The sequence below is a fragment of the Aquarana catesbeiana genome, linkage group LG05, assembly GCF_042186555.1.
Source record: "Aquarana catesbeiana isolate 2022-GZ linkage group LG05, ASM4218655v1, whole genome shotgun sequence".
NCBI classification, from domain to species: domain Eukaryota; kingdom Metazoa; phylum Chordata; class Amphibia; order Anura; family Ranidae; genus Aquarana; species Aquarana catesbeiana.
The window spans coordinates 186394643-186409330 of record NC_133328.1 but is presented as its reverse complement, the minus strand read 5'-3'; the positions used below and the strand labels follow the sequence as shown (position 1 = coordinate 186409330).

The 14688-nt window shown below is 43.6% G+C and overlaps 1 protein-coding gene across 3 annotated transcripts in view; it reads left to right on the top strand.

The window, feature by feature from the left end:
* The first annotated feature begins 321 nt into the window (after positions 1-321).
* CUL1 (cullin 1) overlaps positions 322-14688 on the top strand; it is a 159772-nt gene continuing 145405 nt past the window's right edge. Inside the window, exon 1 of one of the 3 annotated variants that reach the window (XM_073630447.1) lies at positions 322-552. The gene's annotated coding sequence lies outside the window, so the exon portion shown is untranslated. Of the gene's footprint in view, positions 553-763; positions 1017-14688 lie in introns of those variants that run through there. The other 2 variants (XM_073630445.1, XM_073630448.1) reach the window with 2 other exon arrangements.

Below are 14688 nucleotides of genomic sequence, written 5' to 3'. Positions count from 1 at the left end.
AAAAAGTGCATTTTATATACAACTGAGGGACAAATGAGGAGGAAAGAGGAACAGAGGGACTTTGTTCTGAATGAGGAATAGTCCCTCTAAATCAGGGACAGTTGGGAGCTATGTACTTTCTTATCTATTTACTAATGCTAGCAGCATAAGGATTAAAAATAGTCGATGTAGATTGAAAGAGTGAAGATGCTCTTTTCAGGCTTATGCTATAAACAGTACAAATGGCTGAAAGGCTAGCTCGGTAACCCACAGAATCCAATGACATTTCAGCTTAGGTCTCCAGCTAATTTGATTTCTGGTTGCTATGCGTTCTCGCACTTTGCCCATCATCATCGCTCTGTGCTGCCTCGCTGCTTCTCTTCGGTGGAAAGTAGTCCAGGATGGGTTATATAACCGCGCACCATTCTGGATTAACTGTTCGAGGAACAGACAATCGTTTACTAGGAGAGTGAATGAGAGATGAGCGAGACCTGTTATACAACACTTTACAATACAGAATACTGTATGCAGGCTTAACTAGCAATACAGAAGACAACTGGAGGAAAAAAAAAGGTATGAAGTCCCTGTGTCTTCCTCAAAGTAAATGAATACATGAATGGGAGATGACGGTAACATAATAACACAATGCAGCTAGTGTAATAATGGGATTCGAGTGTTCAGAGCTGTGCTGGGCAACGTGAGCAGTCATTTATAAATAGGGCTTTGGTGATGTCATTATCTGGGAACAGCTCTGATTGTCATTTGAGAGCTGTGGGCTTGCCTTATGGTAATAGTTGGGAGTAGCTTGTGACAATCCGGTGGGAGGAGTAGTGTTGTGACCATGAGATCACAGGCCTCATCTGCCTTCCAGGCAGGCCTTGTACAGAGAGGCCTTACTCACTGCATATTCCTTCCTCTTGCGTCTCTTTAATTCCTGCCAGAATAGAAGAGGCTATCCTGTCCGCTGACATCTGCCAATCTACGTAACCTATGTAATATATGGAGGGAGGAGGCTACACGATCCAGAGAGAATGCTGGTAGGCTTAATGGGATTAGATCGATCTATCTATCTATCTATCTATCTATCTATCTATCTATCTATCTATCTATCTATCTATCTAGATCTCAGTTTCTACGTTTTCTGTGTGTTTGTTATTTTTAAGCTTTTATACTATCTTATTTCTTTTTTTTTTTTTTTATGTTTTACTTGTTGATACAAAGAATCAAAAGCATCTTACAACAAGGCCACGTGAAACACTAACAACAAATGTTACATGTGAATCACAATCAAAAATATTTTATATTGTCTAATATGTGAATTCATAGTGATAGTAAATCGTTACTATCGGGTACATTGTTAATGGTCGGTGGTCGGCGTCGTGATCACATGTTTAGTATACTTTCACGTGTCTGAAAAGAGAATTTTTGACTCACTAGTGAGAGCCAATGAATGTATAGTAAATGTTGCGGTCATCAAAGCGATCATTTTGTTTGCGGTACACCGTGGCCAAATGCCGCGTCATGCTGTAGCCATCTTTTTTCGACCTGGTTTCATTTAAGATATGGTGCTATAAAATCTACCTGTAGCCTAATTTTGTCAACATAGTTTTAATTGGACGTTTAACCGCTTCAGCCCCGGAAGATTTAACCCCCTTCCTGACCAGAGCACTTTTTGCGATACGGCACCGCGTCGCTTTAACTGCGCGGCTGTGCGACGTTACACCCAAACAAAATTGACGTCCTTTTTTTCCCCACAAATAGAGCTGTCTTTTGGTGGTATTTGATCACCTCTGCGGTTTTTATTTTTTTGCGCTAAAAGAGCAACAATTTAAAAAAAAAAGCAATATTTTTTACATTTTGCTATCATAAATATCCCCCAAAAATATATAAAAAAACTATTTTTTTTCTCAGTTTAGGCCGATATGTATTCTTCTACATATTTTTGGTAAAAAAAATAGCAATAAGTGCATATTGATTGGTTTGCGCAAAAGTTATAGCATCTACAAAATAGGGCATAGATTTCTGGCATTTTCATTATTATTTTTTTGTTATTAGTAATGGCGGCGATCTGTGATTTTTATCATGACTTCGACATTATGGTGGACACATCGGACACTTTTGACATTATTTTGGGACCATTGTCATTTATACAGCAATCAGTGCTATAAAAATGCACTGATTACTGTGTAAATGACACTGGCAGGGAAGGGGTTAAACACTAGGGGGCGATCAAGGGGTTAAGTGTGTCCTAGGAAGTTGTTCTAACTGTGGGGGGGGGGGTGGGCTACCACTGACAAGACATCAATCACTGCTCCTGATGACAGGGAGCAGTAGATCCCTGTCATGTCACTTGGCAGAACGGGGAAATGCCTTGTTTACATAGGCATCTCCCTGTTCTGCGGCACTGTGTCACGATCGTGGGACACCGGCGAACATCGAGTATGTGGGACCCGCGGGACAGGTCACGCTGTACGCAGCGGGCGCGCGCCCACTAGCCCTGCCAATTAAAGGGGAAGTACAGGTACGCCCATTTGCCTACCGCTGCCATTGTGCCAACGTATATCGGCGTGCAGAGGTCAGCAAGTGGTTAAAGTTGAAGTTGAAATTTATATAGGGGAGCTGTTTAGCATTTCTGTCCATCCATCTCTGAGATTTACACAGCTCTGCTCCGTAACATAGTCCTTTCCGGCAGAAGAGGAGAGCTCACTCTTCTCTGCAGGTCAGTAAGGTCGGCCATACATGCTTCAGCAGGAACTAGCCGAGATTCGAACCGTTAATGGGCAGGCTTAATGTACCAAGCTGATGGGTCAATCAGCCTGGGTACAACCAGCCTGCCAGATTCTCTTGGGATTATTGTTAGTGGCTGCTATAGTCGCTAGCGATATTCACTGTCTTCTCCCAGCAGGGATGGCTTCCCCCGCCCACCCCGTGCTAGCAGGAAAGGAATTTGCACCAGAAACACTTTTAGGTCTCCTTGTCACCCCTAACCTACTACTGGAAAGTAAAAAGCGAAGCCACAAACTGATGAGCTTTTCCCTTTGTCACTCTGCTCTCTCCTTCTATCGGCATGCTCCATAAACTGCTGTACAACTGATTGGCTCCTTGTGCTACTTAATCCTCTCCCTGGGTACAGAGACCACCGCTAGCTTGGCTAACAAAGACATGGTTGCTCCAGGCACTGCTAATCACGAGCAGTGACAACTTATCGTAATGGGTTCTGCAACCTATCTGACTGATTTATCCCTCCTCTAAAGCTTACGACATGTTACTATCTGATTGTATAATCTTCTTTAGGCTCCATTCACATTTGATATTTTGGGATCTCGGACAGATTAATTTTCAATGGCACCTAAGGGGTGTGTGGTTTTGTTGCAATTATCGCATGACAAATCTTGTGGCAATCGCGGCAAACCACAATGCGTGAAGCTCATCAACCAAAAAGGAGCTGCTTTTGGATGACAAGCTTCGCACGATGCGGTCTGCTGTGATTGCCGCACAATAATCGCGGCAAAACCGCAATGTGTTTAGGTGCCATTGAAAATGAATGGCACTTGAACATGCGTTTTGCGATTGTAGTGCGATTTGAGATTGTGGGCAGTATCAAGGTTACAAAACGCCGAATGTGAATAGAGCCTTAGATCTACCAACAACTACGTAGTGCCTGATTGGATACAAATTGATTGGATAGATTAGGTAGGTCCTCATATTGATTGAACCAGGGTTGTGCGGTCAGATTGTAAAGTTTATGGTGACCTTATGCCCTGTACACACAATCGGAATTTCCGTCAGAAAAACCTTGGATGGTTTTTCCCACGGAATTCCGTTCAAGCTTGCCTTGCATACACACGGTCACACAAAAGTTCTCTGAACTTTTAACCGTCAAGAACGCGGTGACGTACAACACTACAATGAGCCGAGAAAATGAAGTTCACTGCTTCCGAGCACGCGTTGAAATGTTTCCGAGCATGCGTAGGACTTTTGCGCGTCGGAATTGCTACAGACGATCGGAATTTCCGATAGGAACTTTTTCCGTCGGAAAAATAGAGAACCTGCTCTCAATCTTTTGCTGGCGGAAATTCTTTACCCCAGAAGAAAATGCTGAATCATTTAGCGTGTGAATTTGTGGGGAGCAAAGGAAGAGAGGATGCGAGTGTTGCAGGCAAAGCTGCTTTTTTTTTTTTTAATTTTTCACAAAGTTTTTTTTTTTATTATTATTTTTTTAAGTATTTGTCCAAGCTGATTTTTTTTTTTTTTGCCAAAGCAAATTCTTTTTCCTGGCACACTTGTTATGCAGGTTAAATTGGTGCCTAGAAGAACTTCACCCTGACAAACGTCTCTTGCTGTTGCTCTTCAGCGCCAACATCTTGAAATATTCTGCATGTGCACAGATGTGCCGCAGGTCTCTTCCAGGTATGCGGGACCTAACACAGACCAGCGGCGTGTGTGCGCATGCGCAGGGGATTTTCAGTGCATGCACACACATGTCGCTGGTTTTGAATATCTGGGACTTTGTAGAGACCTGTGTCCTGTCTGCACATGCATGGCTCTCCCGACTGGCATGCATCCCTAAGTAAAACGCTATTTCCTCGGATGTGTGACGTGTACATCCCAGAAGGCAGTGGGGGTCCCAACCTCATTCTTGCCTTTGAAAATGTAAAAGAAATGCAGTCAGAGTAAAGTATCTTTTGTATCACCTGTGACTGAGAGCTTTAAAAAGCCTCCTGTTGTGGCTTATGGGAGCCACTAAATTTTTTTGTATTCTTTTTTATTTCAGATATATTATTTGTTTTACGTGGAAAGTATCTGACTGTTAAAGGCATCAGGAGTGCATAAATGTGTTTCTTTTTTCAATAAAAAGAGGACTATTTTATTTGGTCATTTAACTTACAAAAGTGTATTTTTTACTGGCACTAGGGTTTTAAAGAGTATGTATTTGTTTATCTTTGTAATGATTTTTTTATTTATTATGACCATTGATTTCCTCCCATGTCTACTATTACCTATCCAATGACAGTTCTTGGCAGGGCTTTTTTTCTCAGAAAGTAGGTACAGGAACTCTAACACGACCCCCTCAAAAGACCCCGACCCCCTCAAAAGACCCTGACCCCCCCAGCCTCCAAACCCAAATAGTGGGTGTGGTCAAATGTCACTAACAGTGGGAGGGTCTTAAAGGAGTGCATTACATACAGAGTTCGGGAAGGGGGGTTACAAACAGAGTGCAGTGTTCGGGGGTGCACTGCATACAGAGTGCAGAGTTCAGCGTTCTTCCACAGTTGCTTACCTCTGCATCCCCCATCCACATCTAACTTTCACCCCTTTTCAGCTCTGACATGCATGCAATATCCCCCCATCACTCCTCTGCCCCCCATCTTCTACCCACCTCTTTAAAAAGCTCCACCATCTTCTACATGTCTTTCTTTTGTTTCTGTATTAGATTGAAGCACCCTGTTGGCTTTAGTACCTCCCCACACACTGTAGTTGGCTCCACCTCTCTCACCTGCAGAGAGATTATCCAGTGGGGGGTGTTGGCATCCGCAATGTACCCCGGGCACCTAATTCTCCCTTGTCTCCATTCAGTGGGGGCCACTCAGGAGATCAGATCTGTGGGAGTCATTTGGAGACAAGCTGTCACTTGCATACCTCCCAACATTTTGAGATGGGAATGAGGGACACCTACTAGCAAATATATGTAGGCATAGGACACGCCCCCTGCCACATCCCCTTAAAGGAGAATTAACCCCCCAAAAAGTTAATTAAATCCACAAGTGCTTTTTTTTACCACTACTATTCCTTTATATTGACTTGTACAAATGCAGCAATTTAGAAATTGGATGAAAGGTTTAGCACTGGGAAACACTTTTTGAAAGATAAAACATGCATTTTATATACAACTATATAGATCAGACCAAAATAAGGGACAAATGAGGAGAAATAAGGGACAGAGGGACATTGCTCCAAATCAGGGACAGTCCCTCCAAATCAGGGACAGTCCCTCCAAAACAGGGACAGTCCCTCAAAATCAGGGACAGTTGGGAGGTTTGCACTTGTAAACACAGAAGCTGGACTTCTGTGTTTACAAGTGATAGTGGTGAGCAGGGAGCAGAGGGCCTGAGCCAGAGGTGGTGCAACTGAGTTCCACCAAGTTCCAGCTTAAAAGAAGCCCTGGTTCTTGGTATTGCAATCTGTAGATAATTGAATATACAGTAAGCAATGTTGCAATAGACTTATGGCAATATTAGAAGAGAGTTTCTCACACTGCATGCTTTTTAATTAAAATCATCAGCTAAGCATAGATTTAACCACTTAAGGACCGGAAGGATTTATCCCCTTAATGACCAGGTCATTTTTTGTGATACGGCACTGCGTCGCTTTAACTGACAATTGCCCGGTCATACGACGCTGTACCCAAACAAAGTTGACGTCCTTTTTTTAGCACAAATAGAGCTTTCTTTTGGGGGTATTTGATCACCTCTGTTTTTATTTTTTGCGCTATAAACAAAAAAAGACCGACAATTTTGAAAAACAAAACAATATGTTTTACTTTTTGCTATAATAAATATCCAAAAAAAAATTTTAAAAAAATGTCTTCATCAGGTTAGGCCAATATGTATTCCTCTGCATATTTTTGGTAAAAAAAATCGCAATAAGCGTATATTTATTGGTTTGCACAAAAGTTATAGCGTCTATAAAATAGGGGATACTAGTAATGGTGGTGATCATCGATTTTTAGCATTTGACATTGCAGCGAACAGATCGGACACTTTTGACACTTTTTAGGGACCACTGACATTTATACAGCGATCAGCGCTATAAAAATGCAATGATTACTGTATAAATGACACTGGCAGGGAAGGGGTTAACACTAGGGATGATTAAGGGGTTAAATGTGTTCCCGAGGAGGTGTTTCTAACTGTAGGGGGAGGGGACTGACTGGGGTTACAGAGAGATCGCTGTTCCTATTCACTAGGAACAGACGATCACTCTGTACTTCCCTGTCAGAACAGGGATCTGTTTGTTTACATCGACAGATCCCCGTTCTGGCTCTCTGTGGAGCGATCACGGGTGGCCGGCGGACATTGCGGTCACCGGCCACGCGCATCAGCTCCCCCGCCGTGCAGCGGGCGCTCGCGCCTGCTATAGCTCTTAAAGCGACCTCCGTACCGGTACGACGATTTGCGGGAACGTGCCAACCTGCCGCAGTATAATGACGGCCGCTGGTGAGCAAGCGGTGAAACTTTACCCATGACAACTTGATAAAAAATAATGTTTTTTATCAAGGAACATACATTCCACATTAAAGTGGAACTTCAGTCATTTTTTCAACATTTTTTTTCTGCCAGTAAATACCTTATACAGCCCACTTCCTGTTTCTTGTCTGGTCATTACAGTTACATTCCTGGATTGCCGGGATTGCTAACTGTCACATTTGCTTGTGTCCTCAACCAAACTGTCAGACCATCAAATGGCTGATGTCATAACTGATCATATGTACAGCACCATGGCAGCTGCAGGTAAAACAGGAGCGGCTTCCTTGGCTGTAAAGGAGAGGAGGGCTTAGGCTCTGTTCATTTTGATGCGACATTGGATCCGACTTGGGAGACCCCAAGTCAGATGACATGTGAAACTCAATGTTTCCCTATGAGAGCTGTCTTAAAGTGTTACTAAAGGATCATGTTTTTAAATAACAAACATGTCATACTTACCTCCACTGTGCAGCTCGTTTTGCACAGAGTGGCCCCGATCATCCATTTCTGGGGTCCCTCGGCGGCACTTGCGGCTTCTACCCGCATTAGAAGCGCTCTCCCGAGGGAGTTACCTTGCGGGCGCACTCCAGAGTCCAGCATTCCGCGTCCATAGAGGCTGAATGCAGGACTTGGCCCCGCCCCCGGCGCCCGCATCATTGGATTTGATTGACAGCAGAGGGAGCCAATGGCTGCACTGCTATCAATCTATCCAATCAAGAGCCGGAAACCCGCAGAGAGAGGGACTGCAGGGATGTGCCGATGGAAATTCGGGGCTCAGGTAAGTAAAACGTGGGACTGGGGGGCCGGAGACTTCAAGGTGTTTTTTCACCTTAATGCATAGGATGTATTAAGGTGAAAAAACACGAGCCTTTACAACCCCTTTAACTGATACTACATAAGTCTGCCTGACATTAAAAAGGTTCCTGCACTACTTTGGTCCGACTTTGATACAATTTAAATGCTACAGAGTGTAAAAAGTCACATCAAAGTCGTATCAAAGTGGACTCCATAGTTGCACTGAGAGTCGCGCAACTTTGGGCTTGGGCTAGTGTGAACCGAACCTTAATTCCACTTCTGTCAGCAGATCGGCCTCTACAAACTCAGCAGTGCCTAAAAATGGAGAGCCACTGAGCATGTGCAGAACAGGGAGAAACAGTGTATTACTGGATTTCATTCAGTATAGGCACTTATTTCTAATGTTTTACATAGCTATACCTACAAAATGGGGCCAGCCTGAAGACATCTAACAGGACTTTATTTTTGATTAAAGTTCCACTTTAAGTAGAGATCCTCTCCCTTTGTCAGGTAGGATCCTGCCTAACACCCCAAAATCCTGTATAGCTGCAGAACAAACAGTCCTATAAGCAGAGTTTAGAAACCAGCATTAGTATCTTACGGAAGGAGGCTGAAAAGTTTCACCTGCCACTTATGTACAGAGCAAATCACAGTATTCTCAGGAGAAAAACAGTAAATGCCATCTGTTTGTGTATTTTATGTTATGTTCTGACCCATCTAAGAAATTGTAACTATAGAATCATAGAAAAATAAAAATGATAAACCCAGGCAATCCTTGTTCCCGGTCCCCTAAAAGGCCTGTGGTCAGTAGGAGGATTAATACCCCATCATTGGTATTAGTGGAAGCAGAGGCGTAGCTTGAAGCTTGTGGGCCCCAATGCAAAAGTTGACCTGGGTCCTCCCCCACTACTTCCAACGTGTGTGCAGATACAACCACCGCACGCCAAGATACTCAATGTGGTTTAGGAGTTTTGAGTTCCCAGAGTTCCTCTTTACATCAGAGGACAGGGGTCACCGCTGGAGAATCAGAAGACAGGGATCACCGCTGGAGAATCAGAAGACAGGGATTACCGCTGGAGAATCAGAGGACAGGGATCACCGCTGGAGAATCAGAGGACAGGGACCCCTGTTAGGTCACTTGGCACAGCTCCTTTCCCATCCCAGCACTTTATACACCCCCCCCCCCCACACACACACACACACACACACACTACACAGGGCTGAAATCACATTCCTTTACACACAGTCTGTCAGCCTTCACAGGGTGTATTTGGCTTTTATGTTGCCCTTCTGATCTGTGAAATTCTCTGGTCAGAACGGCAGTGTAGTTGCAGTAGGCAGGTACACCCTGTGCAGATCATGGCTAACTGGCTGTGTTGTAAAGGAATGTGATTTCAGCCCTGCGGAGGAGGAACAGTATAGAGTGCTGTAATGGGAAAGGAGCTCAGCAGCCGGGCATAGCATGCAGGGTGGAGGGGGTGGTCAGGGGGCTTTGGGGGGCAACTTAGATCTGGGAGGGCAAAGCCATGTGACACAAAATCTGGAGCTTCAGGGGCTCCACGAGGAGGTGTTACGGGATTTGTTTTAGCAATTTCTGAAGGTTTCTCTGTCAGTGTTGGCAGGTGTTGGGGAAAGGTCACTTTCCGGAGGTGTGTGTCTTTTCCCCAGTTGTCAGGGAAGTGGGGTAAGTGGGGGGGGGGGGGGGGTACAGAGGTACAGAGAATCCCTGCTGGTGACTAGGAGACACTGAGCAGTGTCATACCTCACCAGTGACATCGGTCCCATCGTGGCTACAGGACGGCACTCTCCTCCTCTTGCCTTGCTGAGCTCGGTTACCATTCCATGTTGCCAGCACAGAGCACAGACACTTCCCCATCCTGGGCTGTTCTCACCTCGTGCTCCTCTCCATTCAGGAAATGGCTCACAGCTTCTCCCCAGCCAATGGGAACAGAGGGGTGTGGCTGTGGGAGGCAAAGTAGAAGCCCAGTACTGGAGCGTGGCTGTGGGGCCCTAGGGCAGATCGGAGCTGGATTTTGCGGAGGATATGATATGACAGGGAGGCTGCAGGGGCCCCCTGGAGCTAGGGGCGGGGTTGCGATTGTGACCCCTGCAACCCTTTATGCTACGCCCATGAGTGGAAGGTATAGTACCCCATTGTTGGTATCAGTGGGAGGAAGTATCCCCTACTATGGTGTCAGTGGAAGAAATAGTGCTGCAGCATTGGTGTCAATAGAAAGAATAGTGCCTTGTATCAGGGGGCGTAATAGTAGCCCAAGGGCCAGATAAAGGCAAGCAAAGGGCCACAGTTTAGAAACCATTGTTCTAGCTCAAAAAGGACACAAACAGAACTAGGTCATCATGCCTCATTTTATTATTACTCTTCAGGTTTGGTCCTTTGAGTCCCCACATACTGACTGTTAATATTATCTGCTCATCTTTGCCTTTTGATGGCTTGAATACAATATCTATCTGACCTGTCTGATGCTACATCATAAGTGTTGTTTGGTATTGTACCTTCTCCGTTGCTACAATGTTACAATAATGAAGTTATTTTTAAAAAAATGAAATGATAAAGAACAGGGTAAATCTAAAACACGCTACATATTACAAACCTCTACGATTCTCCTTTTTTTCTGTTACCAAAAAATTAGGAGTTTTTACAAAAACCGTATATGATTGGATTTGGGCCCTATACCTTGCACATCTACATCCTTGTTCTTATCCCTTGTTTCAGCAGACAAAAAAAAGCCAACCCAAATTTTTGCACACCTGTCTGTGTTATAGGAAAACTGAGTGAATAGCAAGTGCTATATTCTATGGATAATGTGTATGTTTCCAGGACAATCCTCTAAAGTAAGGGTCTCAAAACCTGTGGCCTTAGGGAATAGAAAATGTCATGGTATCAGTGGGAGTAAACAGTGCCATCATTGGTGCCAGTTGGAAGAATAGTGCCCCATTGTTGCTGTCAGTGGGAGGAATAGTGCCCCTCATTGTTGTCATCAAGAGGAATAGTGGGAGGAATAGTGCCCCCATGCTGCAGTTTGGAGACCTCTGCTTTAAATTAATGGTTCAGAGGCATAATATTACATAATGGTTAACATACAGTTCCATTTTCTGGAGACAGTCCCCATTCTGAGGTGTCTGTCCCCAGAAAACATGTGACCCCGGCTGCCCAGGGCGGTGTAGCGTACACCTAGTACTGTGCAAGCATCAACCCATAAGTCGCACACTGTGGAGACACCAACTGAAAATGAAGCCACTGGAGCCATTTGTGCTTTTTCTTTCAAGATACCTTCAAGGCATCTCTCTTTTTTCATTATACCTTGAATCTACCTCTTGGTGCAAATGTTTTGACCAATTGTTTGAGAATGTTAAAAAAAAATTAGGGTGTGTGGTTAAAAGTGGGCATGGTCAGTAGAGTGTCTCTGAATTTCTATTTGAAAATCTGGTAACCCTATATGACATGATTGGGTTAATTTGTCTAAATTAAAGGAGAAGTATGGTGTTATGACTACAAGCTACAAGAGAAGTATGGCCGAAAAAAGCTCATTATTCTATTTAAGAGGATGTAGTGCCCAAAGCAACCAGATTCCAGTATTTTCCAAATGGAAGGTAGTACATAAAAGTATCTGACAGGTTGCTATGGACAGTATAGATGGTGTATACTTGTCACCAGATATGGCTCTGCTGTATACACTTTACATCAGGTGGTAGTTACCTGTTTTCATTTACTAAGATAAAGATAACCAGGGTTTAATCATAAAGAAAACTGAAGAAAAGATACATTGTGATTTTTATTCCCACAGAAAATAAAAATCAGATATCAGCTTTAGTTATCTAATTTAAAGCACAGGCAGTATTATAAGATTATAAACTAACTGCTGATCAAAAGCTTATATTTTCATATTTTTCTTCTTGAGCACCTAGGGAGCCTAGATTGCTGAGAACCGCTAATGCAGAATTTGACTCTTCCTAATTTTATTGAGAGCTGACCCACCTTTTCCACCTTTCATGCCTTTCTATTGGCTAGTAACGCCTACCTATCCTAGTGATGGGTCAATACGAAAGTCTAGAAGGCAAGATGGTGCAGGCTTGAAAATGTTACTGCGTTGCTATTTGCATATTTGAACACCCTGGGGTTCCTGAGTGCTCAAGGAGTTATATCGTGGATGGAGGAATCTATTTGAATCTCTTGTTGAGCCTATGGGCTGAATAAGAGAAATCCATGCGTGTATGGCTACCATTAACGTTTATAGATATCAATTGGAAGCAAATTCAACACATAATAGCTGAGGCAGTGCATTTACTAGACTCTGTTATGGTACAATGTGACTATAGTATTTACATATCTAGTTTGACAGCATTTTCAAGGAACACACCATCCCAGCCCATGTGTTTGCTACTTTCTATAGTAAACATACAAGTGAGAAATGAACGAGGAAGTAAAAATAAGACCTACATGTGATCACATATCACAAGCTGTGTTGTAAGATATGTTTCCTCATCACAAGCATGTGACGTCACCAACTAGAGTTCCCCCCAATCAGGGTAAATGTCAAATGTCAGCACACCTTTAATGAGGATCAGTTGCCTCTAAAATATCTTTTTCGCCATTTACCACCATTTTCTGATCATTTGTCATATTGTTTCACAGTAAACCAGTCATGAGAGAAACATAGCTGTCTTTCATCAACACTTTCAGCCACCGAGTATGTTAATCTATACACTTGTTTTACGTCAGTGACTCAGAACCTTGTCCTGCCTTGCAGTTAAAAGGCACTCCCTTCACCTTTGCCTGGTATTTAGTTTTGGCGGGTGGGAAAATGTGCAGCAGCTTAAAGTGATAGTTCATGTAGCACTAACCCCCGAAGGAGCTGCTGAAATATATTAGGTTGTTGCTGTCACCCCTTTACCTGTAATTTCACCACATCAGGAACCTAGAGTCCATGTTGAGCTTTGTATCCGACAATGTATACACCAGTCACTTTAGTATTTTTCCAGTGCTTTAATGAAAACTTTTTAGAAAGTAGCAGTAAAGAGGTAGAAAAGGAGTTGCAGGAAAGTTCAAATACCTTTTTCAGATCATTGAGGGATTGAAGATCTTAGAGACGATTAAACCTTCAGTCCAATGATCTTTTGCCCACCCGGATAGGTCTCTCTCACTGACCTAGCAGCCGGAATGGCGCACAAGCAAAAAGTCTCTGCCACAGACTTTAAAGGAACAAAATTGTTGTACGATCCTCTGCCACAGGATGTAGTATTAAATGAACAGTCCTCTGCCACAGGACATAATGGTTTTTGATGAACAGCGACACAGTACCAGAACCTTTAAGCCGACCCGGCAGTACCGTGCGATAAGTTAGGTTAGGAGGCATCCTTCAATTGAGTCACCAGGCCCCTCTTGAGACCATCCTTCCGCACGGTCCTCTCCAAGATGGGTCCTCCCCTGGATCTTCTCAATCGCTTGGCTTATTCCCGCAGGACAGACAGCACAGGACCACCTCTAAACCAGCTGGCCCCAGGTGACCTCTGGGCCCACTTATAGTAACACAGCCTCGGGCCAGCAGGAAGCCGTCACATACCTTTAGGCCAGGAGGGCCAGCAGGTGAAAGAGAACCAAAAATGGTGTCTGCCCCTTTAAGTACTCTCTCCCAGAATGCATAGCAGTGGACCACCTCTGCCGAGTTGCTTCTGAGAAAGAAGAGCACTCAATACACTTCAGCCTGTTGCTTTTCAACACCGGCCTGTGGTGACAACGACACCTACAGGCAACAGCGTGAAACTGCACACAACACAGCCAATGCTGGAACAGAGGCTAATTTAGCCATAGATTAAATCTGAACTATGTACAGAACAGACAACCCACTAAATTTACATATAAGCGCCTGATCAACAGGAGCAGGGAGCTACATACTCCCCCCACCAGAAAAGACGGTGTCCTCAACGTCTGTCAAAAATATGACTCTCAAGCCTGAGAGTAGGTATTGGAACCAAAAAAAAAAATTGGATGGGAAAGAAGAAAGACATTAAGAAAGAATGTCACAATTTCAAACATTAATCAACATATGTTCACATCAGTCATGTTACAGGAACCTCACTATCTAACTGCAAGGCCTCTAACAGCTTGATAGGAGATCTGGTTTTACCTGAAAAAGAACAAAATTAAACACACAAAAATATACATAAGCGTCACTAATCAGTTGGGAGCAAAGCCTCATTCCCAGGAGAATGAAACTCTCTTCCACACATTTTCCTTTAAATGAACGATGAACTAAAAGTAATTTAAAAATCCATCCCTATCTCTGGGCAAATTCCACTATTTAGCAGAAGAAATCTAGTATAACAAAGAGTCTTTGGATATAGGAGTGCTGAGGTAAATGAAATCTCTTGACCGAGAAGTTCTCTAAACCCTGGCCCTATCTGGCTATATACCCCAAAGTTCTCTTTTCTTTAGCAAAGCGGAGACAACAGTCCCTTTGGATAATCACCAATAAAACCGGGGATCTGGCAGAGTCAGTTTCTTTCCCTGTTTATCCACGGAGGTGATAAAATAAACAATGTCATCTTTTCCAGGTCTGCAAATGACTACTTTGTCAGCATAGATGTGCCGACCGTAATTTCAATGCAGCAAACACCCATTGAACCGTTCATCCATAGCAGCAGAATAACC